Below are 27,036 nucleotides of genomic sequence, written 5' to 3'. Positions count from 1 at the left end.
TTTGATCGGAAATTGGAAAACAATATACAATCTATCTTTAATAACTCTAGATCTTCTGAGATATAAGATATATGCGACAGTAACTAGTAAAGTACTCCCTTTCAATAGTAATCGATCTAATGGAAATGATCATAATTATCGATAATCTATGCAATTATTGGCTCTTCTAATAGTATAAGAGAATCTACTCTTTATGTACTTCCACTTAATATATATGGAATATATGACAGAACTTTCAACGTTATCTTTTTCTTATATTTCCCCATGAAATAATAGATGTTTTAGGGTATACAAATATTCTATAAACGTCTGAAATTGTATGCCAATTATATTCTAAACGCAATTGAACGGAGCGCAAAATTAATTGGGTTCGTGAGAGTTAATATGCCAATGATTAGATTGTAAATAAATTCAATAGAGCAATTTAGTTGGGAGAAACTTTGTTCATAATGGGAAGCTATATATATTATAGAATTACAAGTCATTCAAAATTGTAGATAGTGGAGTCTATTGAGCGTGCATAAAGTATAGAATATAAATGTCAATAATTTGCGAGACTTATCAATTATTCTAGAGAAGGAAATGCGAGATTATTGAGACACTTGAAATGCGAATTTAATATGTATATATATGACGAAAATTGAAGTTTAGGTAAAGGGTAGGAAATGTAAAATAAAAAAATATAATATATATAATATTTATTCTAAAAATTTGCCATTTGTTGAACTTCAACCCACACTCTCGAAAGTTAGCACATTTTATATCCATTTATATATTATTGAAATCTGTTCGATGAGATGATCTCATGTGAGCGAATCACCAATGCACATACATACATATATTTCTCTTTAGAGTTTCGAGTATCATTCATTGAGTGCTCATTTCATATTTATAGATCTTGCTAAACATTTCGAGAGTCATGATCATCATCTTTCACAATTCACTCGGCCGTCGCACTCTTTTATAACGGGCTCGTTTTATCTACGTTTCATTAATCTATATAGCTCGTTCCTCAACATGCATCATTTACACCAGACTTCCTGTTCCTAAATAATGTGACTGACCCTAATGTGACTTAGACATGCATCGCCCACATTTACGAGTGCTTCAAATTGAATCGTTGAGTCATCCACACGCTTTGAGCTGCCCATCATAAACGGACACAACTGGCGATAAATGTAAAAGAGAAAACTATTTACACTTTCTGTTTATTAGTTATTAAAAGCTTATTATTGAAATAAAAAAAAAAAAGCCTCCAAATGAATGAGTGAATCATGCGATAGGCAAAACACAAAGATAAGACTGATAAGCACTCTGGTTTTTTTGTTTTTTGCTAGATTGTGAGGCAATACATACATATATTTAGTTTTATACTGTCCACTATTCGGCTTGATTTTGTATGTTTTATGAATGGTTGAAATAATGCGGCTTAATTTATTTATTACTCTTTCTTTCCTCCACAATTTTCGCTACTGTGAGTGAGCTGTGAAGCTCTTCATTTTTTTGAGACTATTTCACAGTTCCGTACTTTATCTCGCCTCTTGATTGTGTGTGTGCGTGTGTATGTACATGTGTATGTGTGTGTGTGAGTTGTATATGTTTTTTTCGATGTGTTCGCTATTTGCTTCGTCATTCATTGTTTGCTGTTTGTAATACCCTAGGCTAAATAGAGAATCGTTTATAGGGTTAAATACTTTTAACAATAGCAGTATTTAAAGGTATTTTCATTATGTAACTCTGACATTCTCAAACATAGAACTTAAGATTATATGTATATTTTATAATATAATTCCTTTCAAGGGGTATTTTGTGAGCTCACGCTCGCCTTAGATCTGCAAAGAAAAAAAACCCATTTTCGTTAGTTTTTGTTTCTCCCCTTTTAGTCTTGAGTTTGATGACTGCCGCAATGCAACACGGTACGGTGTCTTACCTTGACAGCCCTATCCCACCCCCAGCAGCCCGCATCGAGTCATGAAATCAATTTATGTATGTATTTAGCTTTTCAGTTGTTTGCTTCTATGTTGCTTTTTTTTTATGCCTTTGGCCATCTGTACGCTGTGTGTGTGTGTGTGTCTGCTTGTTGGCCAAGACCATGGCAAGCAATTTTTGCCAATTCACTAAACACCCAACTCTTTCTGTCTGGCTATTTCTATTTCTACTTTACTGTGTGTAACATTGTGTACTTTTTGTTTGTTTGTTTTTTTTTTTCACGCCTCCCTTTCCCAGCTGATGATGAGTCATGAACTCTGGGAGCTGAGCAATTTTTTCTCGGTCGGACTGTGTACATTCAATTGATTCTCATGACTTTTTCTTGCAAAAACAACTTGTAGTATGGACTGCTATTAAAAGAAGAGGTCATATTGGCATATTGATTGAATACATAGCGTCTCTTTCGTATAAATAGAATCAGTTTACATTTTAACAAAATTCAAATGTCATGGAAATGTTAAAAATATACAGAAAATATCCCTTTTATTATTTACTTTTACCTAAAATAAATAAGAAAGAATTCACAGAATTGGAAGTTAATTAAAACTTTTGGGGTAGGCTTTGTGCACCGTTTAGTTGTTTATTGATTTTTTTTCCTCATTGAGAGAATGGAAACTAAATTGGAGCCCATTGCTCAACCACTTCTGGCTGAACAGGTGTTGCACTAACTACTACCTGTATTGATTTTGTTGATGTTGTAACTTTTGTTTTTTTCGAAGAGCAAACAATTTTGTTAATTGAAAACAAATTTAGAGAGCGCTGGGTCAGGTCAAGCCTCGAGGACGAGCTCGCACATGGCAGCGTTTCTATGACCCCAGGGAGTAATCGGTGTAACCCAACTAAGTTCTATATATAGCACTGCATGTATGTGTGTGTGAGAATGTCAAAAGTAGGCTTAGCTAGTAAAACTGTTTAATTGCCTTTGCTTAATCATCTGGTTTGCAGATCTCTACTTTAAATCAAAGCAGAAAAACTGTGAACACTGAAAAGCTTTCAGTTTAAATACATAAACACAAATCGTTAGTTTAATTATTTACTAAAGTAAGCGCAGCTTATTAGCTGCCTAATAATCGGTATGAAGCAAAATTATAAATCAAAAATTCATATGAAAGTTTTCATTTCCATTTATATATGTATATATACATCCAAAGTTGAATAATAAGAATTTAAATTATTGGTAAACTGTTTATTATTTATATATATTTTTTATTTATTTCAACTTTAAGCTTTCAATGTGAATATTGCATTTATATTCCTTTCTATTGAAGACTGATCTTAGAATATGACATTTATCGATTTTATGGGCGTGACAAGTTAAAGGACTTCCAGCGTAACGCACCATTCCCGTTCACGGACCCAGACGAAAAGCAAACGCATTGCCAGCAGACTTTTTGGCCCTTTTTTTTATACCCTTCATCAATTGATGATTGCAGGGTATATTAGTTTTGTAGTGATGAATTTAGCAGGCATTGTGTGTGTGGATCTCATAAAGTGTATTCCTTAATCAGTTCTACGAAACCACTTGAATTTTAAGAACATGTAGTTTAAATATTAGAGAGAAGATCGCATATTACGCTGTAAAAATCTGATAAAGATCAGGTGAATGAGCTGATTGGGAGAGTATATGTATAAAGTGTGCCTTTCATATTCCATATTCTATCAGTTCTTCGCAAAATTCAGGGTAACTCCTGGTTGAGCCTTCCCGACTCAGGCTCTCGCTTCTTCATTTAGTTCATTCGCCTGCTAGGCAACAGGACCTTTGACTGCCTGCCCGTTGCTAACTGAATGTGTGTACGTGTATTTCATTCGATATGTATTTCATTCGATGCAGCAGCAACCGAGAGAGAGAGAGAGAGAGAGAGAGAGAGACAGAGAGAGAGAGAGAGTGTGTAATACGAGTGCCTGGACTGTTAACGAGCAGCCCATTTAAAATAGCAAACGGAGTGCAGTTGGCGGGGCCAGTTGCTGATTGTTTTAAAGTTGAACTCGAGTTGTATTTTTGTGTTGTTTATTTATTTATGTTATTTTTCCTTTACAAGCATTCAAGGTGCTCGAGTGATTTTGTTGCGAGAGTCAGCGAGGCGCGTAGAGAAATTTCCACAGTTTTGTTGTAAATAATTTTACATTTAAATTCCATTCACTTTGTCAGCATCAGCTTCAATTTCCTTTCCCTATTTTATTATTTTGGGCCATGGATATGTATATATTTATTTTTATTTTTCTTTGGGTTAGTTTTCATTTTGCATAGATAAAGAGAGAAATAATGGGAAAAAGTGAAAGTTCGAGTTTATGCCTCGTTAACCGTTAAGTAAGTCACAGACAGCTATTATTAGGGTTTGACTAAATTTGTATTCTAATGCATGTGCATATATTTTGGCAAAGCGTTAATTGTACAAAGGACTTGGAGCTCTGCGTCATGACAAATGTCCCCAAAACTTTTGATTCGATTAGCAGCTTTTAGTTTGACCTCATTGTTGTTGTTGTTGTTGCTATTTTTGCACGCCCTTGTCTCTGAATCTCTAATTAAAATGCGAAAAGCTCCCAGAAAGCTGAAATGAATTGCAAGCAACAGCGCAATCAACGAAAAAGCACCAACTAATTAAGGAAGCGAGTGAGGTGAGGGGGCAACGCGCTGAAAGCCCTGACTAAGGCGACTCTGTGTTGGCCTCAAGCCAAGAGACGTAGCCAAGAATTGCGGTTAACTGTTTTCAGTGTGCACGTAAATATAAGAAAAAGCCTAGCTGACTCTAACAACGCAACAGTCAAGAATAGAATAGAGAAACGGAGCGAAAAAGAGAGAGAAAGAGAATGAGTCCTTTGGTGTGGAAGCATTTTCAGGGACTGACTATGTCAATAAACTAACTACATAACCCCTTCATTGCCTTACATTGACTCGGCAAATAAGAAAAACAAAAATGGAATAGACACAAAAACAAAGCGTTTGGCAGGAGTGTTTGGAAAGTTTTTCCAGAAATGTGAGGGCGTCAGAAGGTAGCAACTATATAATATTTCAGCTTTCATCCAAATAATAACATTGCCTCGCGAAGTTAGTTATAAAATTGTTTCCAAGTCTGTTACATGATATAGTAACTGAAGCAGTGTTGAAAAGAAATTTAATATATATATGAGTATGATATTTCAATGATTTTCCATGCACAAGGAAATTCATAAGCGCCTTTGCTTGCTGTGCTACATTATTTTGCCTGAGCTCACTTGAGTCGTGCTACTTAATATATTTTATGCATCCGCTATGCACAGAGAACTTTTCGAAATGCAGCTCGTCGCTCATAATAGAGAATTTCAACTTGTAAGCTGCAGTTGGCCAACTGACATGAACTAAGAGCATTTCTTACAGCTAATCGCTTTGGCCCCACAAAGCTATCCCCACACACACACACACGTACACTCAGACACTGGCACACAGACACTCTCTCAGAGTGGCCAACTCAGGTTATTCATGTAGACGTTTGTTGAATGTTTTAGTGGCTACATCATGTCGGACGTTTAATTTGCTCCATTTCATTCTCTCGCCTCGGGACTAGCATTGCTGTCAGCTTAGTAGCTGCTGCTGATATTGGATATTTTGATTTTTATTGCTTCAGCGTTCAGTTGCAGGCGCTGCACTGACTATTTAAAATGTGGAAGCAACAATTAGCGGAGGTGTTCAAAAGAAAGCGTAATGAAGTAACAATAAAAACAGAAAAAGATGAAAAATAAAAGAAAAGTTAATACAGCAGAGGTCAATGCAATTCAGAACTATATAAACTTGGCTTTAGTCAATAAATAATAATAGCCTTTATATTAATGCCAAAACTTTCTTTACTTACTGCTCAGTTATCAGACAAAGGCACCAAGTTTACAATTTACTACCATATGCCCTCTGTCTGGCTGGCTACGGAGGTATTTTAATTAATTACTGACTGTATACTGATTATGTGAAAGGCGTAGACTTGTTGAGATTTTCAGATTACCGAAGCCTTTGTTATGTGCTAATTAATAATTCTTCAAGGCCTGTGTCCAGTTACTACGCATCCTTCTTATGTAAGCGAGAGCAACTAGGTATTTTCATTAGGATTATCTTATGTAGTATAAGGCAAGCAGCGAAAGCTTTATTAATTAAACCCAAAGATTAGAAAAAGGAGGGAAGGAAATTTTATTATTTTGAGTGAAAGCCTAGAGGAAGAAATTTTATTTTAGTATTTATTATGCTGTTTACGAGCTCCCGTGTCTTTTTGTAATGTAGCCCAATTTGTCCCGGGTGTTTCCTGGGTGCGCGTGTATGTAGTAATGGTCGACAGTCGAGTTCCTTCCGTTTTTTTCCGGTCGGTGGCAGCCATTTTCTCAGCTATATTTAACTTTTACAGCAACATTTTTATTTTCTATATATATGTGTGAGTGAGTGCGTGCTTGTCAATGTGTGCGTGCGTGTGTGTGTGTGTCTGTGACATCATATTTATTTTATTAGTGTTTAATTCTAAATGGCCGCCGTCCGCCATGTTTGCCAATATTAAGTTTATTGACATGCAAAACGAAGACAACAACAACAACAAAAACCGTTAGTTAGCGAGGTGGGCCTGTCACACATGCACGCGGTCACAATGTCAACCGTATAACTGTAAACACCGCAACACTGTAGCGGGAGGTACCAATCTGCGTACACATACCACAAACAAACAAATAAACGCACACACACACCTACACACACACATACAAATTAAGTCGACATGCGCCTTCCGATGAAACAAACAAGTAACTGCGCAAGCTCTCCGCGTCTCCCTCACGCCCAACAAGCAAAATAATCCATTTCGCTTGCTGTTTTAAACATGCGCAATAACAACAACAGCAAAAGCAACGGCAGCAAATCAAAAACTGAAACATACACACGCACACAGAAACACACACACACACACATGCCTACGCACGCACAGTCGTCAGACACACAGCCACGCGTTAACACGCAAAAGCCGCTCTTTTGATTTTCGCTCAGCGCATGACGCCCCACATTGAGCGAGCTTTCTTTACAGTTCGCTCTTGCCCATTGCGCTCTCCCAGTTGCTTAGCTAAGGCGGCTACGTTTTTGAGCTGTCATTGTCGCACAGTGATTTGCTCACGATTTTGCAATAATACAATATTATATAAAATATAATAAAACAAAAGCAAAACAGAAATAAGCTAATAAATAGAATTTTCATAATTATTGAAAGTATATTTTATATAAAATATATTTAATATATCATATTTATTCATGGACGCATTATGCAACACTCTGACCACTGTGCGCTGTTCTTCGCTTTGCTGCTGTCTGCTTGCGTCTGTATCTGTGTATCTGTTGTGTGCCTGAATATAAATATGTACGTAAACTTTTGTGTGCCACTGTGTTAATTTTCACACACTCAAAATGGAGACCAAGAACACAGCGCCAAACAAGCAACAGAAGTAAAATATACCGCAGCAACAGCAGCACCAGCACAAGCAGCAACAACTTTTTGTTACTATGTCGTGTCCCTAGTTCCTTTGAAATTTCCCACCATGCTGTCGCTGGCCCCCCCTCCCCCAGTCGTATGCCACTCTTACCCAATATTTTGCAAGCCCCGCCCGTCTGCCACTTCCTGTTGTGTCGCGTGCTAGTTTGACGCGCGTGTGTGTGTTTGTTTTTTAATACTTTTTGTTGCTACACGTATTATGTTGCACACGCACACTCACACACACACACGCACAGCCGTCTACATGTTTATATATGTACTTATATGTATGTATATATATGTAGCTGTATGTGTTGCTGTTAGCCCCATCCTTTTGTTGTGCCATTTTTACAGCTACCGCTGCTCTTTTCATGTGCATGTCGTGCCGTACGCTGTACGCCGTACGTACGTATGTGTGTGCTTGTGTTTGAGTTTAATTGCCGTGCTCAGAAGTAGGCTACAAATTTTCAGCGTCAATTTGACAGCCTAATGCCCAGACTAAATGCTATTTATAGCATGAATTTGGCCCAGGACTAATCAGATTTAACCTGGTCAGCCATTGGCGTAGGTTGCAGCCCCGACATCGCTTGGCCTCGGCGGTGGTCACAGCTATCCCATTATCGTTACCGTTACTTGGCAGAAGTGGGAGGTGTGCTCGAAGTGGATGACTTTAAGCCAACACTTGTTTTCGCAACGAGCTGCAGTAATGTGGCTTCAGTCTTACACTAACACCAACGCCCACGCCTAAGCCAACAACAACAACAGCAACAACATCCTCCACAATGATAACGTCAAATGCTATCCTCTTATCGCCGCGGGCATATCATTTAATTTCCACATTATTTGTCACAAAATGACTGGGGCTTGTGGACGTGGGTATGGGGTGGGTGTGGGCGTGGGCATGGACGTGGACGTGGATGTGAATGGGGGCGAGCTGTGATAGTGGACTAATCTGGCCGCCAGGCAGGCAAACATAAAATGTGCTATTAATTAGTTTTTCCGATGCTGCCCCCAAAGGCCGTCGCAACACCAACAAAAGAGCAAAAAAGAAAAAAAATAATAATAATAATAAAACTTTGTTGTTTTATTTCTGCAAACGTGCAAAGGACAGCAATACAGCGGCGCACTGCTCATGCAAGTGCGAGCGAGACGGTGCGTTAGGTACAGCCAACGCATAGACTATCGAAAAATTTCCAACATTCTCTTGTTGTTCTGTTGTTGTTTGTCAGCTATCTGAGCACACGACTTGTAATTGCGCTCTGCTTCAGTTTTTGCGTTTTGCGCTTTGTGTCCTTTAGGGCGCAATTAGATTTGACACTAAATTACTCTTCGTGCGCTTGGCGAGGCTAAAATTAATCATACGCCATGCTGGCGCACGCAAAATACTTCCCCAATTACTCATTGCACTGTTTGCCTAACCAACTGTGAGTCAGCCACGCCCCAGGTGAGCACTCGTCGGACTATTTGCGGCAGCCTCTAATGGCTAGAATGCTGTTCCGATCGATTGGTTGATTGATGGCCGCAATGCCCGTTGATAGATGGCGAAGGCATATACAAAGGCTTGCCATAAATTGATTTGAGTTACGGTTTATTGAACTCCTCGCTCGATACTGTGAAAATGGCAACATCTTGGCGAGTAAATTACAATAAAACTGGCTTAAAAACAACTAACGAAATGGAGAAATAGAAACAACCTTTGCCAATGCCGTTGCGCTGCTTTTTATTATCGTTTCTAGTTGGCAATTTGCATATGGTTCAAGTTCTTAATTTGCCTATCAAATTCAGCTCATATCTAGACCCGGTCCCAAGCGTTTCATTCGCTCAGTTCATTGCGAGTTCAAGTTGAAAGGCGATTGTCGAACTTTAACAAAACGTTGGCCATGTTCATCAACGATTCGCAAATATATATAATCTGCACATGAAATATAAACACATTTAATAAACCTGTTTCTATTTAAAAAAGAAATCATAGTTTTATTTACGCTTTTTTTATTACTTGAAATTTATACAAAGCGCATTCAATATTCGTTTGACAATCGCGTACTTCATTTCAAGGGCAACGCATATCAAAAACAAAAATTGTTTAACGACTTTTGCTTTTGGTTTTTTGTTTAGCTGTTGTTTTCTGTTTCTGGTTCTGATTCTGATTCTTTGTTGTTTGTCACCTTGCCGAGTGGGGAACCGGTTGCGATGACGGCATTGAATTACTTGACAGCTGGAGTCTTTTATCAGCTTGTCTCGACTTTCATACTCTCGTTCTCGCGCTATCTCTCATTCTATTTGGTATGGAAGTGGCAAACGACTTTCAGCTGCCAGCGACCTTCGCCAAATACAAATTGCCCCCGCAGCGACCTTTGCGGCCCCAGCGCAGACGTCTCTTCGTTGCGTCTCTCTCGCACATATTGTTAAATAATTTACATCTTTATAAATGATCACATATGATGCCCCAGCCACATGAGCAGTATTCAATCTTCGCTCGCAACTAATGAGTTTCTCTTCTCTCTCTCTCTATCTCTGTCTCTTAAAAGCGTTTCCAAGTTTCTTTTTTATTTTTGCCATGGCTTTCGTCTTTGTCTTTTAGCTGTCAACAGAGATTTGGCCAGCCAACTGGGGATAGTAACGAGATTACTCCCACTTCCCTCTGGCTCTGTATGTGCGCCAGATTATTTATTTATTTACGATTTTTTTTTTTTTTTATGTCAACTTAATGGAATTGTTAATGTCAGGCAGTGAATATACTTTTGCTGATATTATTTTCCAGTCTATGCATAAAATAATTTCTCGTCAAAGCAAAAAAGAATAAAGAAATGCTTCAAGTTCCAGCAGAGGGCATTGCAGTCTTTATAGGCGAACAGCTGTGAGGGCCGGCAGATGATGAGGCTACTTAAAGCGGCATTTGTGCATCATTTACAATAATCGCCTTGTCGACATTGTGACGCTGACCCATTTGCCCGTTACGCCGCCGCTGGCATCATTAAAAACAGATTCTGCGAATCTGACTTTGTGGCACTTAATGTGAAAGAGCCGGGCAACCACAGTGAAACTAGGGATTGTTGTAATACTTATTATAGTTCTAAAAATATACAAAAAAAAAAAAAACGATGAGGCTATTTATAATAGAGATGAATATTATTACAAATAGAAATAATAATGACAAAGGCTTGAATAACTGTTTAACTTGAAAGAAAAACTTGCTCAGATATTGATATACAATTACTAAAAAAAAGTATAAAGAAAGATAACTTGGATACTATAATAGCCATACAGTATTCTAGATAACTTTGACCTGACTGTAATTTTAATGTTTATCTGGCATGTAATTTTTCAACTTGCAGAAACACAATAAATCACGAAAGATTTAAATGTAACACGAGAAGATATCATAAATAAAATTCTTATCTAATCTTCCTATTCAAAGCGAGTTTTTTTATTTGCTTTTTGGTAAATCATAAATCCAGATTTGCTTTCATGGTTCTTTCGCACAGTTTTCACTGTACTCCTGGCGTACAAGAAGCTCTGCTGTTGTGTCCCTGTGAAAGACTTTTATATCCTTTTGCTGTTTATGGCTGTTGGATTTGCGCATTAAACGCATTAAGATTTTTAGCATCTGGTGCCGGACGCTGACAGCACTACAATCCCGTTAATTATGCAACGAAACGCGGGCCACGTATTATTCATTGTTTATTTTTAGTTGCTGTCTCGTTGAACATTTTGAACAGATTCAATTAAATTAAAGTGCATACAAATTGCGCGCTGTTTCTCTCATCGTTTGGGCTTTAATTTAATTTGTATTTGTTATAAGTTCCTCAAATTGTGTTCGTCTCTGCTGCCGCCAGCAGCAGCCGTCAATCATCATCAGCATTATTATTATTATTATTATCATTGTCATTATTATCAAGCTGTGCTTGTCTTTGAGCTTGACCGCTTGTTTGTGACTAAAAAGTGGGGAAAAAACCCTGAAACACGTCGAGCAGCTGGGCTTAAGGAAACCTTTACCATGCCGAAGGGGCTAATCTAAGAATTGGACCGCTGTTCGTCTTCTTCTTCTGCTTGCCATAGCTGTTGTTGTTGTTATCAGCGTTTGTTTGCTTTACGCTCGCTCCTTTGGTTTCCCTTTTGGATGACAATCTGACAAGCCTCAAGTACGTGGCGTTTGTAATTTGCTTTTTGCCCATTTGTCGTCCCGCTCCTGGAACTGGCTCGCATCCTGCTGCTGCTGCTGACAACGCCACTTTCTGTATTGGGGCCATAAAACGGTTGTTATTTTCTTTTCTGTATTTTTTTTTCTCTCCTTGCTCTTTGCGCACAACTGCTGCTACCCAAAGGCATTTTATGTTATGGCAAGCACACGCACCACTCATATTACCCACAGCACTAAAGCTCAGGACCACACGAATGCTACACCACATCCTCGCAATGAGTTCATGAGAATAATCAGTTTGGTCCTGTCTGCAAATATATATAAATGGATAAATATTTATATATAAAATTATAAATGTGTATTTTAAGGCAAGTTGATGTTGAAATTGATGCACAAAGCATTTCAAGTACCTTAATAATATATTCATCAAGTCGAATGCAGCCAGTCAAGGGTAATGTAATAGCTTCAATTAGGCTTACCAATATCAAATTCTGTTTCAATATGAGCCACTTCCCTTTAACTGTTATTCAGCAATTACAAAGCTTAACGTCCATCGTAATTTTATACCCGATTCATAAATACATGAGCTGCTTAGCTGCGAGATTGAATCACAATTGTCTTAGCTCATTGTATGTATACATACACATATGTTGTATACATATTAAATATATCTGTGTGTGTAGATTATTACGGCTTCGAAAGTAAATAAGCTCGCTAAAGGTCTCTCTATATTGTCGTAATACATTCTTAAGAGCTACCAAAAAGCTCAACTTCTTGCTGTGTTTGGCATGTGCGTGTCGTAAAACCTGTCGCCTCATAGACGACAATGACGATGATGACCTTGCCGCGGGAACAACATGCCACGAGCTGTGCTACGAGCAGCAGAGTTTCGACTTTCTGGTTACTCTTTATGGTAGATTCCATATCGACCTCGGAGGCAAAACTCAATTTGCATTACATTTCCTGCGCGCTCGCATAATATTTTATGTAAACAAATAGATATTACATTTATGAGACGACACACAGAGTTAGAGTTGAAAGAGAAATAAGCTAGGGTAGAGCAAGGGGTTATATAAGGCTCGACATTGTCTCCCAATTGTCTGTCACATATGGAGAAAATTCATAGTAGACTTGAGTTGTATTTTAGCTAATGCATATCATATAAATAAAAGTAAATAATATTCACATATAACATTTGTATAAAAATAAACAAAAATAATTAAATCGATATATGCAAATTTCTTTCTATTCTTGGTTGTGCCATATATAGGAAAGTCAGGAACGATATAAATATTTTCATTAAATTTAAATTAGGAACATGGTAATTATAAAATAATCTATTTTTAAAAGATTTTTGTTATATAAATTTTTATTAAAATTTTATCTACACAAAATATATTTTATTAAAAATATCAAAATTTTTCTCAATTCTTGAAGCACTTCTTCGTCTATAGGTCCTCACTCATAGGTATATGTATTATTCGCGCATGCTGTAATTTAGCAATTTTATTGCCAAATCGCGTCCGGCTATTTACTTTTGGTTCGAACTCGAATACTTGATTAGCTGCTATCATTTCTCATATGCGAACTGGCGCCGTTTTTCGGCTCCCTTTCCGCCCTGCTTTTCATGATTTTCCAAAAGTTGCAACAAAAAATAACAAAGAGGAAAGAAAAGGAGCGAAAGCAAAATAAATAAAACAATAACACGAAATGCTTCATGGCTGATTGACCCATCGTAAATCTCACAGCGGAGGCCCACATGGCGTATACATTTCAGCTTGGGCTCGCTTACGCTTCGATTCACAGCCGCAAAAAAGGCACAAAAGTGTAGCATACTTCTCGGGGTGTGCGACGAAAGGCTCCCATTAAAAACGGCGCCTGACCTTTAACTTGGCTATTTTCGCATAAACGTGTATACACACACACACACACACACATTCATATATATATACAGAATTGTAGGTATACATATATATCCGTAGGTACAGTGGGTATATGGAAAGGAGCTCGTTACGGCAGCTGCGTTGTAGGCTCGAGGCACTTGTAACTTTGCACATAAATTAACTGTCAAAAGGACAGCCTCATCCTGGCAAGGCAGGAATTTCTTGCTTGTAAATTTATCTTGTAATTACATAGGGCACCGTTGTTTTTTAGAATTGTTGCTCTTGTTGTTGTGCATTTGCTTTAATTACAACAACTGTAATTAATCAAAAAATGGTTGATATGAAAACGAAATGTGTTCGGTGACAATTTCTTCTTTCTTTTCATGCCTAAATAGAGTCGGATTTAAATACTAAAATAATTTTTAATTAAAAAATAATATTATTTATTAGCATTCTGCATATTTACATTGAATACATATTTAATTTGCATAACAAACAGAGCATTACATAAAGTATGCATTACTGCGGCCCGTCAAGCTTTAAATGTAAATGCTTTAATGAATAAATACGCATTCAAAAAGAAAAAATAAGTGGTTCGTTTGACATTCGTGAGTTTTTAATTCAATAAAACTCGGCACAGTTTCCTTTTTCCGTTTTGTTTCACCTCTGCTGCCGGACTGCTAAAATTCACATGCAAAAGCGTAATTAAATGTTTTATTAACCTTTCTTTTATATTTTCACTACCCGTGCCTTGGGTCAAATTTAGCCCTCTCCCTCTCCCTCCCCCTGTCACTCACTCTCTTTTTTGTATCTGATGTAAAACCCATTACGGAAGGCACGCATGAATTCATAAAGTGCCAAAGAAATGTCGATTCGCACAAAAATAATGATATAAAGAAATATTTATTATATGCCTGCGTGTACCTTTAATACGCGTATGCATATATACCTATATTTACATGCGTATGTATGCAAATGATGCGGCCGACAGTTAAAAAGGTGACTCCATGCAAAACTGGAGCGAAATGCGGTCGTCCTCTTGACCCACTTATGTGATACATGTGGCATATGCCACAAGCGACACGAACTAAATGAGCATTGGTGTAAATACAAAATATATTTTTATGTTTATTGTAGGATTCTCTATTTAATTATAATATTTTCGCACCTCTGCATCACGTTATCGTTCTTCTTCTTCTCGACCGTCGCTTTGCACTTAAATATTACGTTCGCGTTCTTCTTCTTCTGCTTAAGCTATTCACGATCATCGCACTCACGCCAACTATCGACAGCCTATACATATCTATCGATATTGCTAAGTATCGATAGACGTGTGTCTATTGATAATTAACCATTGTGCTGTGCGCTTTATTCTCTCATTGGCCTACTGCAATACTTGATACTTGATTTAAACACTGAGTTGTACAATAATCATCAAAATCTCGATTCTTAAAGTGTCGAATCACTCATAGCAGTCAAAAATCATCTGTAAAAGAAGCTCACGTTGCGTATACGCAATTGTTGCTTTTATTCAGTTCTGCTTTGCGCTTTCAATCGTGCATCATTTTCGCTCTGCTCTTCCACTTTATTCGACTTTACTGAATAGTCATAAATTGTGAAATATTCAGCCCTGTCTTGTGGTTTTGCAGCGCACAGCCCATAATGTGAGGCCAATTTATTGGCCATTTCTCCACTTCTTATGAAATTTATTGTTGTATCATTATGCTGTGTTCCCAATTGCTGCCACGCCCACTAACCAGAGAGAAACGCGCCTGCATATAACACGATGAGCTCGCACAAAAACTTTGTGTGTGTTCTGTTTCCCTTGCTGTTTCGGCTTGGGTTTCTGCTCTGCTTCTGCTCTTTGGTTCTTCTTTTCAATGGTTCGCTTTGGAAATTTCGAATTTGTCATATCAGCAAATGCCGTTTCTTTTGGCCTATCTGTGATTTATGTCGCGTGTGTATTTTTTGTTTGATACTAGGAATGTATATAAAACAGAAACTCATTCTCAGTTATCTAGTACTCGTGCGAGTTTGGTTTAAGTAAATAAAAACTTTTTGCAAGTTGTTCTGTGTCTCTCTCTCTATCCCGTTTTGTTTTTGTTGCCCCAATCTCTTGTATTGTTTGGGTTTGTTACCTGTCAAACTGATAAGTTAAGATAGCTAATACAATCCAGTCAAGGTGTTTTGCGATGATTCACAGCAAATTTTCGACTATGAATCCTTATATTTTAAGCAACGAAACCGAACAAGCAATCAGAGTGAATGGATTTTATAGTATATTATTTTCTTTTGTTTAGTTGTGAATTAAAAAGCTTTCAAAAAGGTAATTTTATGCTGCGGCCGAGTTGGAAATATTTCAACTTTTGCTTTATGCCAGAGTAACAAAACTATTTCATTTCACCACTGTAATCCTACTCACTAAAAGCTATTTACTATGCTACTTTGACTGTAATATTATGCTCCAATTCTCACTCTCACCATCTCTGTCTCTCTTTCTATCTCTCTCTTTATCTCTCCCTCCCTGTCTGCATCTCGACAGACCACTTAGCCTGCAGCTTCTATAGACTACCCAGCTTGCATTTGCTGCCCATGCCAATTTCCATATCCGCCCACTTCTGCCACGGGCAATGCTTGCTACTAATATTTCAGGCATCTCTCAAATATGCAACACACATACGTTGCAGTTGCCTGGCAATGGCAGCAGCAGCAACAACAACAACAACAGCATCCGCAAATTCGAATATACCGACCCTAAAGCCTTTAGTATTCAATGTGAGCAAACACTTAATCCGATATTTCCGAAATGCCATATTGGAAACAACAGAGATTCAGGCTAGAAAAATAATCTGCATAGTGAATGTGAATGCAGTAATTAAAATTACTTGTTGACTAAAGCACCAAATTGATATTGATATTGATATTGATGTCAATAAAAAGATGTTCTTGTGTTTTCTAATTATGATCTATCGCATATTTTAGGTCAACAATTCATTCATTTATTCCTTCTTAAGTCAACTTCAAACATCTCAAATTTTAAGCATTAAAACTTGCAAGTGGACAGGTTGATTTTCTGCAGCGAATCGCCGTAATGTGCGAACATTTGTCAGTAATTAATTCTACGGTGGCACTAACAGCAAAATTTGTCCACTGGGGCCAAATTCCGTTCATTAATTTTCGCCAGCTGTGCGACTTTGCAGAGTGACAGGCAAGCCCAGCTTTCAAAATCAAAATCAATTAATAATCCATGTTTTCCTTGGGCGTGTGTGTGTGTGTGTGTGTGTGACTGTTTGTACATGCAACATGTGACAAAATGGTTCGTGCTTGACTGTGGCCCAAAGCGCAGTGTGGGAGTGGGAGAGGTGGAGTGAGTGGAGGAATGGGTGCTAGGTTAAGTGTGCAGGCAGGTCGCTGACACGACTTCCTGTAGCCAGTCGTTTGCTATTCCGCACGCTTCAAGTGTTTATATATGCTTTTGTGAATTGCATACAGAAATGGCCTAGTTTCACTCACATATATGAAGAAATATGCGCCGCAAACAGAGAGAGAGAGAGAGAGAGAGAGAGAGAGAGAGTCTGTGTGTGAGCGAGAGACTGCAATTTTCAAAAATAGTCGAGCTTTTGAACAACGGCTGTAAATGAAAAATGCTTCCGTGGCGAGCATTACTGAAATTCCGAAAGCAATTTCTATTCTTCGGTGAGCGCTGTGATTGCCAGATGTGCTTTGCCTTTCAATTCGAAAGCACATCAACATTTTTCGGTCAGTCCTCAAGCGAGACAATGTCCTGCCCGGCATGTGGCACGTCTAGGAATTGATGCGTGCCACACAAAAATCTCCAGCTGCGACGTTCCGTTCATTCACGTTTTTCAATTTTGCCGCGTTCATTCACCTTTTCTAGCAGATAAATAAATATATACAATTCAACTTAAATTTTTATATAATTATTTCCATTGTTTCTTTTTCATCTAAACTTGCGTTCAGCAAACTCAGATGTTTTCTCTTAAAATCAATTTGCAGCCATTATGTGCTGCAGCATCCGATATGTGACTAGATTCACTTGCTCTACCTTCTGAAAGCTGTCGTGCTTCGGCTTTCGAATTACGTTATATCCCTTGCTGGACAACAAAATCACTCGCAGTAGCAAATGCAGCTGACTCTTAATGGATATCAGCAGAGGAAAATAAACAACAAAGAAACATGTGTAAGCCGAGGCGAGGAAAGGGGAATCAAAATAATAATCACAGCCAGACAGAGTCTTATAGAGAGAGGATGAGAGAGAGAGAGAGAGCGAAAGAGAAAATATTATTGCGGCAGAGGCGGCAGCATTGTTGTTATAGATACAACGACTGAAAATCAATAATTGCATTTCCAGAGCACCTAGTACGTACTACTTGGCCGGCTACAATTTCATTTTGACCGCATGTTCTCGAATGTCCTGTGCAGCTGATTTGCTTTCTGCTTTCTACTTCCTGCTTCCTGGTCGCCGCCTGTCGCCTGCCGCCTGCCTCCTGCTGCCTACTGGCTGCTGTCTGCAGCTTGAAGCAAACCGCAAACACAATGCAATGCTGCTGCAGTCCATAATGCTGGCCTTGGCCTTGCGCCTGCCGCATTGCCTCGTCCTTGAGACGAGCTGCAATTACTGCGTAATATCTGCGCAGCTCTCAATTCAATTAACGCTGCTCGCCCACTCGCGCAGCAAGGACATGCCTGAAATGATGTGTAACTGTTATTCTTAGCGGTCATCAAGTGCCCTCCCTTCTTTATGATAAGCGTTCAGCGAGGTGTCAGACGGCAACTTGACGCTATTGTTGAGCAACGGTTTATTGTTGACGCTTCCCATGTGTTCAGGCTGCTCCATTTCCTAGGGCCAAGTCACTTGAATTACGCACAAATTCATTTAATAAATTGCGACACTAATTTGACTAATTATTTACAAGTATTTATGTCAGCATTTGCAATTTCCGCCTAAGAGGCGCAACACATGCGCCGCCACACACACACACACACACACACATTCTCATTTTCTGACGCTGTCAGGCCTATCCAGGCAATATACCCTATAGGCCAGACGCTGAATTGAAGTCGTTTGACGCTGCTTTTCTCTGCTGTTCTGTCGACTTGACTGAAAATAAATACATATACCATATATTGAAAATTTGACTTTTAAACTTAATAGAAAATCTGTTTTAAAATGTCTACAGAGTATCTCAGAAGTTCGAGTTGAAATTAAACTTAGATACACACCTGGGCACATACATATGTATATACCTATATATCTATAGGTCTATGTAGGCGGCAGTTGGCGCTCATAAGTAGGCAACGTTGCACATCCCAGCATCATTGTGAGCTATCTCATTATTTTCGACATCATTATCGTCGACTGTGTCAATGTGTATGGCCGTTTAAGCTGCGCGAAAGTTTTCAATTTGTGCGCTGGCTTCATTTCTCTGCTTCATTCATTCATTTCTCTCTCTCTCTCTCTCTCTCTCTATCTCTCTCTTTTTTTGGCGCTAGCCTGAACATGGCTGCCGTTTACTTTCCGTTTCCGCTCCATGCTGCTCACGACTTTTGTGGCTGATAAGAGGCTACGCTCCATATCCAAGTAGTGGCAACAGCAGCCACCCGGGTCCGGGTCCGGGTCCGGGCCCTGGGTTCACATGTAATTTGATTTGCTCTCGTGCCTAGTGCAAATATGGGTTAATGCGATTTTTATGTCATTTATATTGTTGATTTTTGCCAGACTGTGTGACAGCCTCTATCTCTGTTTGCATGTGTGTGTGTGCGGCTCACGCAAATAGCAATTTACTGCATGGAGAATTTCAACTCATCTCATTGAATTGTACATTTGTATGACCAGGCTGGCATCGTTTTTTCATTGGCCTGCGGCTTTGGCTAAGAACTTGAGACTTGAGACAATTAGTATGTCGGCAGCCTTAGCAGTTAGCCATTCGAATGTCTGAGCTGTATGCCAATGCAATTACACTTGTTCATATTGCCGTGCATCAATATGCATTTGCGTTTGCATTTGCTTGGCTCTGAGCATCAGTGTCCTTCCCCTCAAGGCCGGCGCAGCAGCCACATTTGTTGCACAACAAACAATGTGCACACAATCTATCAAAGTCGTCGCTATGCCATTCGGCTGACATCCTTGTCAAGGACTCCAGTTGTGCGTTGTCAACTATTTATTCAAGCAGCTTTTTTTCATCGCAAATTGCACAATTATTACGATTGCATGTGAGGCGAAGTTTTGTACTTTTATTGCTTTCATTTTTCATATTCATAATTACTTTGATTTCCTTTTAGTAAGTGCACAAAAATGCAAATTTAATTTGCTTAGATTTTCAATTATTAATTATTATTGTATAGTGCAGATATTGCACTTTAATTAATTAAATATTTTAAATGCAAATAGCATTTGAACTTTGAGCCATTCGATCCAGCGCTTTCATTGGTTTACGTTTTGTATAAAGTTTTTTTTTAAGAAGAAATTTAATTTATTTCTTGTTTGAATACGAATGTGTAAACATCTAAACGAATTAAGTTTTTCTTAGAAAATGAAACGAGCAATGGAATCTATGTAGCTCTGCAAACACGCCCAACAATCGATTATTGCTCTTTGCCTTTTACGGCAATCAAGAAGGAATCTACTATATCATGTACGAATTTAACGTTATTTTATAAATAGAGAAGGTCGATGAACAATAATATAGTTAGCATACAATCAGATCTTACTTACAGATATAGCATACTTATCATATATGTATATACATGTATATGAGCTCAATTTCGATTTAAGGATAATTATTGAATGGCTTTAATAAATCGATACATAACAGCAGTTATTGCAGCTGCCGCAATTGTTGACTTACACATGCAAGCCATATGCGCGTTTCACATGCACACATGCACACACCCACACATTATGTACAGGCGCCCACATGAGCGCTCAGGCCTACGCCTACTTACGGGAATTGCGGAAATATATATATATATATAAATATACATATCTATATATATAGAGCATATATATATATAAACTCTGAAATGTTGCAGTGCGACAGCTGTCGGCTGATGGCATATTCGAAAATACATATATATGTACTGATAATGATATATATATATATATATATATATATATATATATATATATATATATATATATATATATATATATACACCCACATCCGATTTTACTGTGGTGCAAAATAGTCGATTAATTATAGCCTTGAGTGATTGCGAATTGATTTAATTAATTTATCGATATATCGATATATTTTATAGTTTGGTCTCAAAACGAAACTCAAAATTCAATGTACTTGAATGAATAATTATGAATACATGTCATATATAATTCATATTCAAACAGCTTTATCTTATTATCTCAGTTAAGCGTCATTTTCTGTTACGCTTAAACATAATGAAGTGCAACATTTTGTGGCATGGTGTATCACTGTGGTTGTGCACTGCGCGTGCTGCCGCATTCTGTTTGCTTATCGATTACGTAGGCGCAGCTGCACTGTGTGATGCGTTCTGTGCCGCCCACGCACTCTCTGTTTAATTTGTGTTCATGTTTTGGCCTGTTTAATTGTTTGGCCGACAATCGATATTAATTATGCAGAAGCTTGACGTCAGACTGCCATTTGCATACTGTCTGTGTATGCGCGCTCTTGAAATTTTTCAATCAACTGTACAAAAAGGGAAAATGGGCGAAACGGTTTGCCAGCGCATCATAGTAGAAAAAGTGTTTTATGAAATATTTATATGTGGAATATATATAGCAAATGAATATGCTCGATTGGGAGTAGAGCTGATATTCCAATCAATGCATATACATATAGATATGCAGAAGTACACAAGCATGGACTACAGTGATATGGGCTTTAGCATGGCTATCTAGCTATTGCATAGCCAAAAGCTCATATTATAATGATATTATTAGAATTCTGAAGTCGCCTCTAGTATTTTAGTTTTAGTTGTATAAAAAGAGCTCGAAAATTCACAGTATTTAATAATAAGACAAAAGCTATTACACAGTTCAGTTGAATCTCAGATTATCACCTCAGCTCGTCGCTCTGATCAAGAATATATATAATATATATAAAGTCTGCAACGATTTCTGCCTATAAACATTTTCCCTGATTTCCCATTCAATGTGCTGAGGGTATAAAAACTTCGAAATCGAAAGCGACAGAGTGAAATGATGAATAAATATAAACCATACGATACACAGATTTATGTATGTATTTTTAAAGTCTCTGTTCATAGGTGTGCCACGCCTCTTATTGCATGTGGCACACATTTGCCGCAAAACCAATATAAATACCTTGCGCTCCCATTTACACTGGGCTTTATATTTATAAAATGTAAGCCAAGATATTATTTTGATTGAAACCCTTTGCACTCAAAGAGTTTAATTCAGCCCATTGAAAAGTTGGCTCTATTGCTTTGCACTGATTGATAGCTATAGATTGCGTTTGCAGGGTAAGTTGAATAGTCATTTAAACTAAATATTCTGGAACTGTTCTCTAACGACAGCTTGTCACAGTCATTACTCACGCCTCTGACATTTCAATTGCCGCTTTCCGAGAAAGATGAGCCGTGAGACTGAAACCGGCAATTGACGATATCAATTTTTATTTTTCATTGCTCATTCCTCATTTTTGTCGAGCTTAAACACGTGTGTAATGTAATTAAAGTCAGTTAAAATATTAAATGGCAACGTGAGTCATGAGAGTCGCTGATGGAACTTAAAATCAATATCGACATTAATTAAACACGGAATTATTTGCAATTGAAATGTAAATTTGCCATTAAAATAACAATTTCACTTACACTTAACACGATTGCAATTTTATTTGTGAAACGTGACCGCGCCGTGTGAACTGAAAGTGTGAACTCCCCACCCCCCCTGCGTACACATCCCTCACACTCTGAAAACTTGTTCACATTTCGTATTTGCTAGAATTTGTTTAATATATACTATACTTTAATATATACTATACTTAAGTAAAATGTGAAACTAGCGACAACACCTAAAACTTTCCGTCTTCATGTCGAAGGTTACGTAAACCGTGTATTAATGTGTCAAAGGTCAAGTGGGTTCGTGTCAGGTGCGTTTATACTGCGTTCAGCTATGTCAGCCATGCTCTACAATAATTCATGAAGTGTCAGTCACGATATCTATCTAATCAGTATTTGTCAGTTTTCTGACATTCTCGTGTTGTACATAGACATATATCTATTGTAGTATATATGCTAAACAGCTCCCATGCTAATGATAGCGACGACCTTGACAGTTACTTGAAACCAAAGACGGGGAAAAACTGCAAGATGCACATGCCCAATTGTACAGTTAATTAAATGGTTGTCGAGGGGGTTTTTGATAATTGTTGTGCTCGCCACAAAATGGCAATAATTTGCATTTAATTACATTTCTTTCACTTGCAAATAACTGTTAATATTTGTTCAGCGTGCTCGGCATTGTTGTTTCGCTCTTTTGTTTTCAAAACTGCATAATGGTCAATTTCAACATTTTTCGCCTGCACGGACCCAGACTCCCTCCAGGTGGCATCTGTCACCTCTCTCACTCTCATTTCTCGTTCTATCTCTTTTTATTTCGCTTTCCCTTTGCGTGTTATTCGCTGCATTTCAATTTGCCGCAGACTGAAACGAATTTTTGCATTTTTTCTCTCGTTCAATTTTTTTCGTATAGTTTTTTATTGCAATTTTTTGTTGCTTCAATTTCTCGGTGTGTGCCACGCCCCCCCTTTGATTGTGTTATCTGCTGCGTTGCACATAACCAAAAACATGTAGTTGTGTAGCCGAGGGCGTTTGAAATTGCAGAATTGAAGTTAGTTACTCGAGGTAACGGCTTTTAAATTATTTTGTAACTTGTATGCGAATTAATTAAATATTTATTATATTATATAAATTCGTATTCGATACAGAATTTGCTTTTAGCACAGTAAATTTTGCTGTATCTCAGGGCTATCTTTCGTTCTCACATAACTATATACTTACAGAATACATATACATATATATATATATATATACATATATGCTGTATTTATACATATATTTGCTACACAAGTGCTGTTGGCACTACGTGATGCCGTTTGCATGCCCAAACAGCAACAGCTTGGCCAGAAGGCGGAAGGCAGCAGCACAGTGCCTGCGAAAAGTTTTAGCCAAAGTACGTGCAGCATCCCGTGTACATAATATAAACACAAACACATACACATATGTATGTACATGTGTGTATGTACGACTCATGCATAAATAAGCATGTATGTATGTATGTTTGTAAGTGTGGAAGTGTTGGTATATACATAGTCTGTATGTACATATTTCTGTTTACTTTATGCACATAGAGCGATTAAATGTGGGCCAAAGTTCATGATGCGCCTAATGAATACATTCGCATTCCCAGTGGATTTGTGCGTCAAACGGGATTTCAAATTATAAAGAAAAATTGTGAGCAATTTGCAAAGCTAAGGAAATTTTACATAGAAAAAACTTCTGCATGAACGATATGAATTTATTTAAATATAGAGAAGACTTTAAAGTTGCAGCTCTGTCTTTTGTTTCAGCTACCCGATTATGTGACGAGTAAAACTAATTGGGGGCAATTGCATACCTTCCAAGAGAGCGAACAACTCGTGCTCTCATTACGTTAATTAAACTGCTTCATTTAGAGCATTGCATTCGCCTGTAATAGCAGCCACAATCTGTGGCGACTATTCAGCTGCAAGCCAGGACTTTTTGCAGCTAGACGCTGGCATTTCTGAAAGGAGCTATGAGTTATGCTAAATGCATAGGCCACAAACGATTTAATTCAATTTGGCAAATGTTAACACATTCGGTTGTCATACAAGCCTGCAATAAACGTGTATGGAGTTATTCTAACTCTATTTAGTTTAGTGCAGGCACTTAACCACACACACACACACACACACACACACTCAATCGATGGCAACCACATTCAATTGTCAAACGTATGCATTCGATTTAATTAAATGCTGACAGTCAAAGATTTGTGGTTGTATAGCTGAAGCTGTGCTGTAATATATGTATGTATATGTCTGTAAGTATGTATACGATATATACATACATATATGCAGCTTTACCTACCTGCTTGCCTGCCTGCCAAAAGGTGCTTCAGAAATCTCAATTGGCTGTTTTCAGTCGTACCTATGGCGTATACTTAATAATTCGTGCGTACTCTGCATAGCTGCGCTCTTTCTCTCTCTCTCTCTCTCTCACTCTCTCTCTCTCTCTTTCTCTCTCTCTCTCTCTGGCTACAGCATTTCTATTTTATGATTTACGATCCGTGCGCCTGTTGTTTCTCCACTTCAAATGGCGTCACGTCCTCTTGCCTTCCATTGTCTATTGGCCTTGGCTCAACGAAACTCGACTTATCAGCCGCGCATAATGAAAGTTGCCAGTTGATGGCATTTGAACTCGGGTTTGCCTCTGAACAGAAATAACGAAGAAAAAGTAGCTTTGCTTTTGATAATTTTCGCATGCATACCCTGTAAAAGCCTAGCACCAAGGTGTATATACAGCATGTGTTATTAGACTTGCCTTGGATTAAGTTTACTTGGGAATTCGATGCAGTATAAACAACTTGTACAGCATTTGCTGCGTTTACTACTTCAGCTGCTTCAAGTACGAAGTGGCTTTCATTTGAGCTTATCCACACGGAAATTAGCTTTTTCTTTTGTTGTCCCTAATGTTTGTTTTATAGCTATTAGCCTATATATTGCGTTGCCTTCCTGGGCGCCATTATGAGCTTTTCTTTTGCCTTTATTTTTATCGGAAACTTGCATTTCTCACGCACATGACAACCGCTCGGTAAAGAAAACAAAATGTCGTTCTCTCTCTGTGTGTGCGTGAGCTGGGTGTATGTGTGTGGGGTAGGATAAGCGTATGCAGAGACGTGCCAAATTTTGAAATGAAATTTAAAGAAATGAAGCTACTCAATAGCGAGTGGAGCAGCTCGACTGCTGCGGAGGCAGAATGGAACAGGTAACAGTCAGAGGGTATCGTCGGCAGCCAATAAATTAGCAAGCAGCGAGCTTAAGCTGTTGTTGTTGTTGTTATTGTGTTGTGTTTTTTTGTCACCAGACGTCACACACGCACACCCATACACAATCTGTATATATGTATGTATATGTATTGCATACTTAAAATTCAAAGAGTATGCAGCACAGTTTTTGTTCGTCGCTCCTTTTTATAATTTATGCAACATTTTTGCATAAACATCGACTGCCACGCACAGACGCTTGCTACTTACCCACTGTGGCACTCTGGCAAGGCTTGAAAGGCAATTTAAAAGAGCGTAAACGAAATTGATTTAATATTGAAGCCCACTCCGGCCGGCTGAGCAGGCGGCTTAAAGCAAATCGCTTAAGTTGCGAACTTTTAATGAAAGTGTGGCCAGAGTGCTGGCGAGAGGGGCGATGCTCACGCCTTGACGAAGTCAGTGCCACGAGCCATTCCTTCAACAGGCAGTCAAAGTCCTAACTATAGCCCAGCTAAGATGCTCACAGTTTAATCCCAGAGTTGAGAGTGCTCCAGAGACTAAGAGCCAATGTATTTATGCTTCGCATTCCATTTTACAAGGACCATTTGCCCACTTCTATCCCAGTCTCTCTCGCTCTCTCTCTCTCTCTTTCTCTGTCCCTATTCCTATCCCATTTTGCCTCCGTCCTCCCCTCATGGCCACCCGGAGCCAGCTTGCCTTGCCTGTGTCTATTTTTTAAGCCCCACTGTGTGCTGGCTGGAGGGCGGAGCAGCTGGAGTTTGCATGGGCATGAGGCACTGCTCCTCGACCTCGACTCATAAATTGAGCGCTGTGGCAGCATAACAATAAGTCACAGCTACCAGAAAACGTATACACACACAACAAAATTCCCTTGTATTTGTGTATGAACAAATACTGAGAATTGTGGTCGACATTATGGCACCCAGTAGTAGTTGTAAAGCTCTTGTTAAATACAGAAATCTAGTTATTAGTTGGAATAACCTTTTCTCCTAAAGTAAATGTTTATTGAGCTTCTGTGAACTAAAGTATTTACAACATTTAAACATCTTGAATACAAACGAATTAATTACAGAAAACTCTCATTGTGTGTCATAGTCAAAGTCACAGTCAAATTTATTACGGCATAGGCGAAAGTTTTATAATTGGATTATTTGGTAACCAGTTGGTTGACTTGAAAGGTAGAGTAACATACTTCGCTCAAGTCCGAGTTTCACGTAGTCTGGCACAGCCGGACGGAGTTTTGTGCATTCAAATAGGAATTCCTCTATATATCGCTAAAATTAGCTATCATAGGCATATGCTATAAATATGAAAGGGATACAAAAGCGAAATACACATAGAATTTCAGATATGCTGAACAGCCTTAGTTACAAAGCAATAAAGTCGCTTTTACAATGTTTGCTTGAAAGGGTATACCAAACGGAGCACTTGAATATGCCACATTCCTTATGGGTGCGCGTGCGTGTGTGTATGGGTGCGGAATGTGGGTGGAATTGAGGCGTCGACACATGGCCG

The 27,036-nt window shown here is 38.3% G+C and overlaps 2 protein-coding genes across 3 annotated transcripts in view; both read left to right on the top strand.

Moving 5' to 3' along the window:
* eIF4EHP (eukaryotic translation initiation factor 4E homologous protein) overlaps positions 1-27,036 on the top strand; it is a 46,275-nt gene that overhangs the window by 9,200 nt on the left and 10,039 nt on the right. The gene's annotated exons all lie outside the window — the stretch shown is intronic.
* The window catches only part of Syx1A (Syntaxin 1A), a 39,231-nt gene that overhangs the window by 6,021 nt on the left and 6,174 nt on the right, over positions 1-27,036 (top strand). The gene's annotated exons all lie outside the window — the stretch shown is intronic.

The sequence above is a fragment of the Drosophila navojoa genome, chromosome 2 (genome assembly GCF_054131105.1).
Source record: "Drosophila navojoa isolate 15081-1374.11 chromosome 2, UAZ_NAV_1.0, whole genome shotgun sequence".
Classification (NCBI taxonomy): domain Eukaryota; kingdom Metazoa; phylum Arthropoda; class Insecta; order Diptera; family Drosophilidae; genus Drosophila; species Drosophila navojoa.
This window is presented reverse-complemented; position numbering and strand designations above follow the sequence as displayed.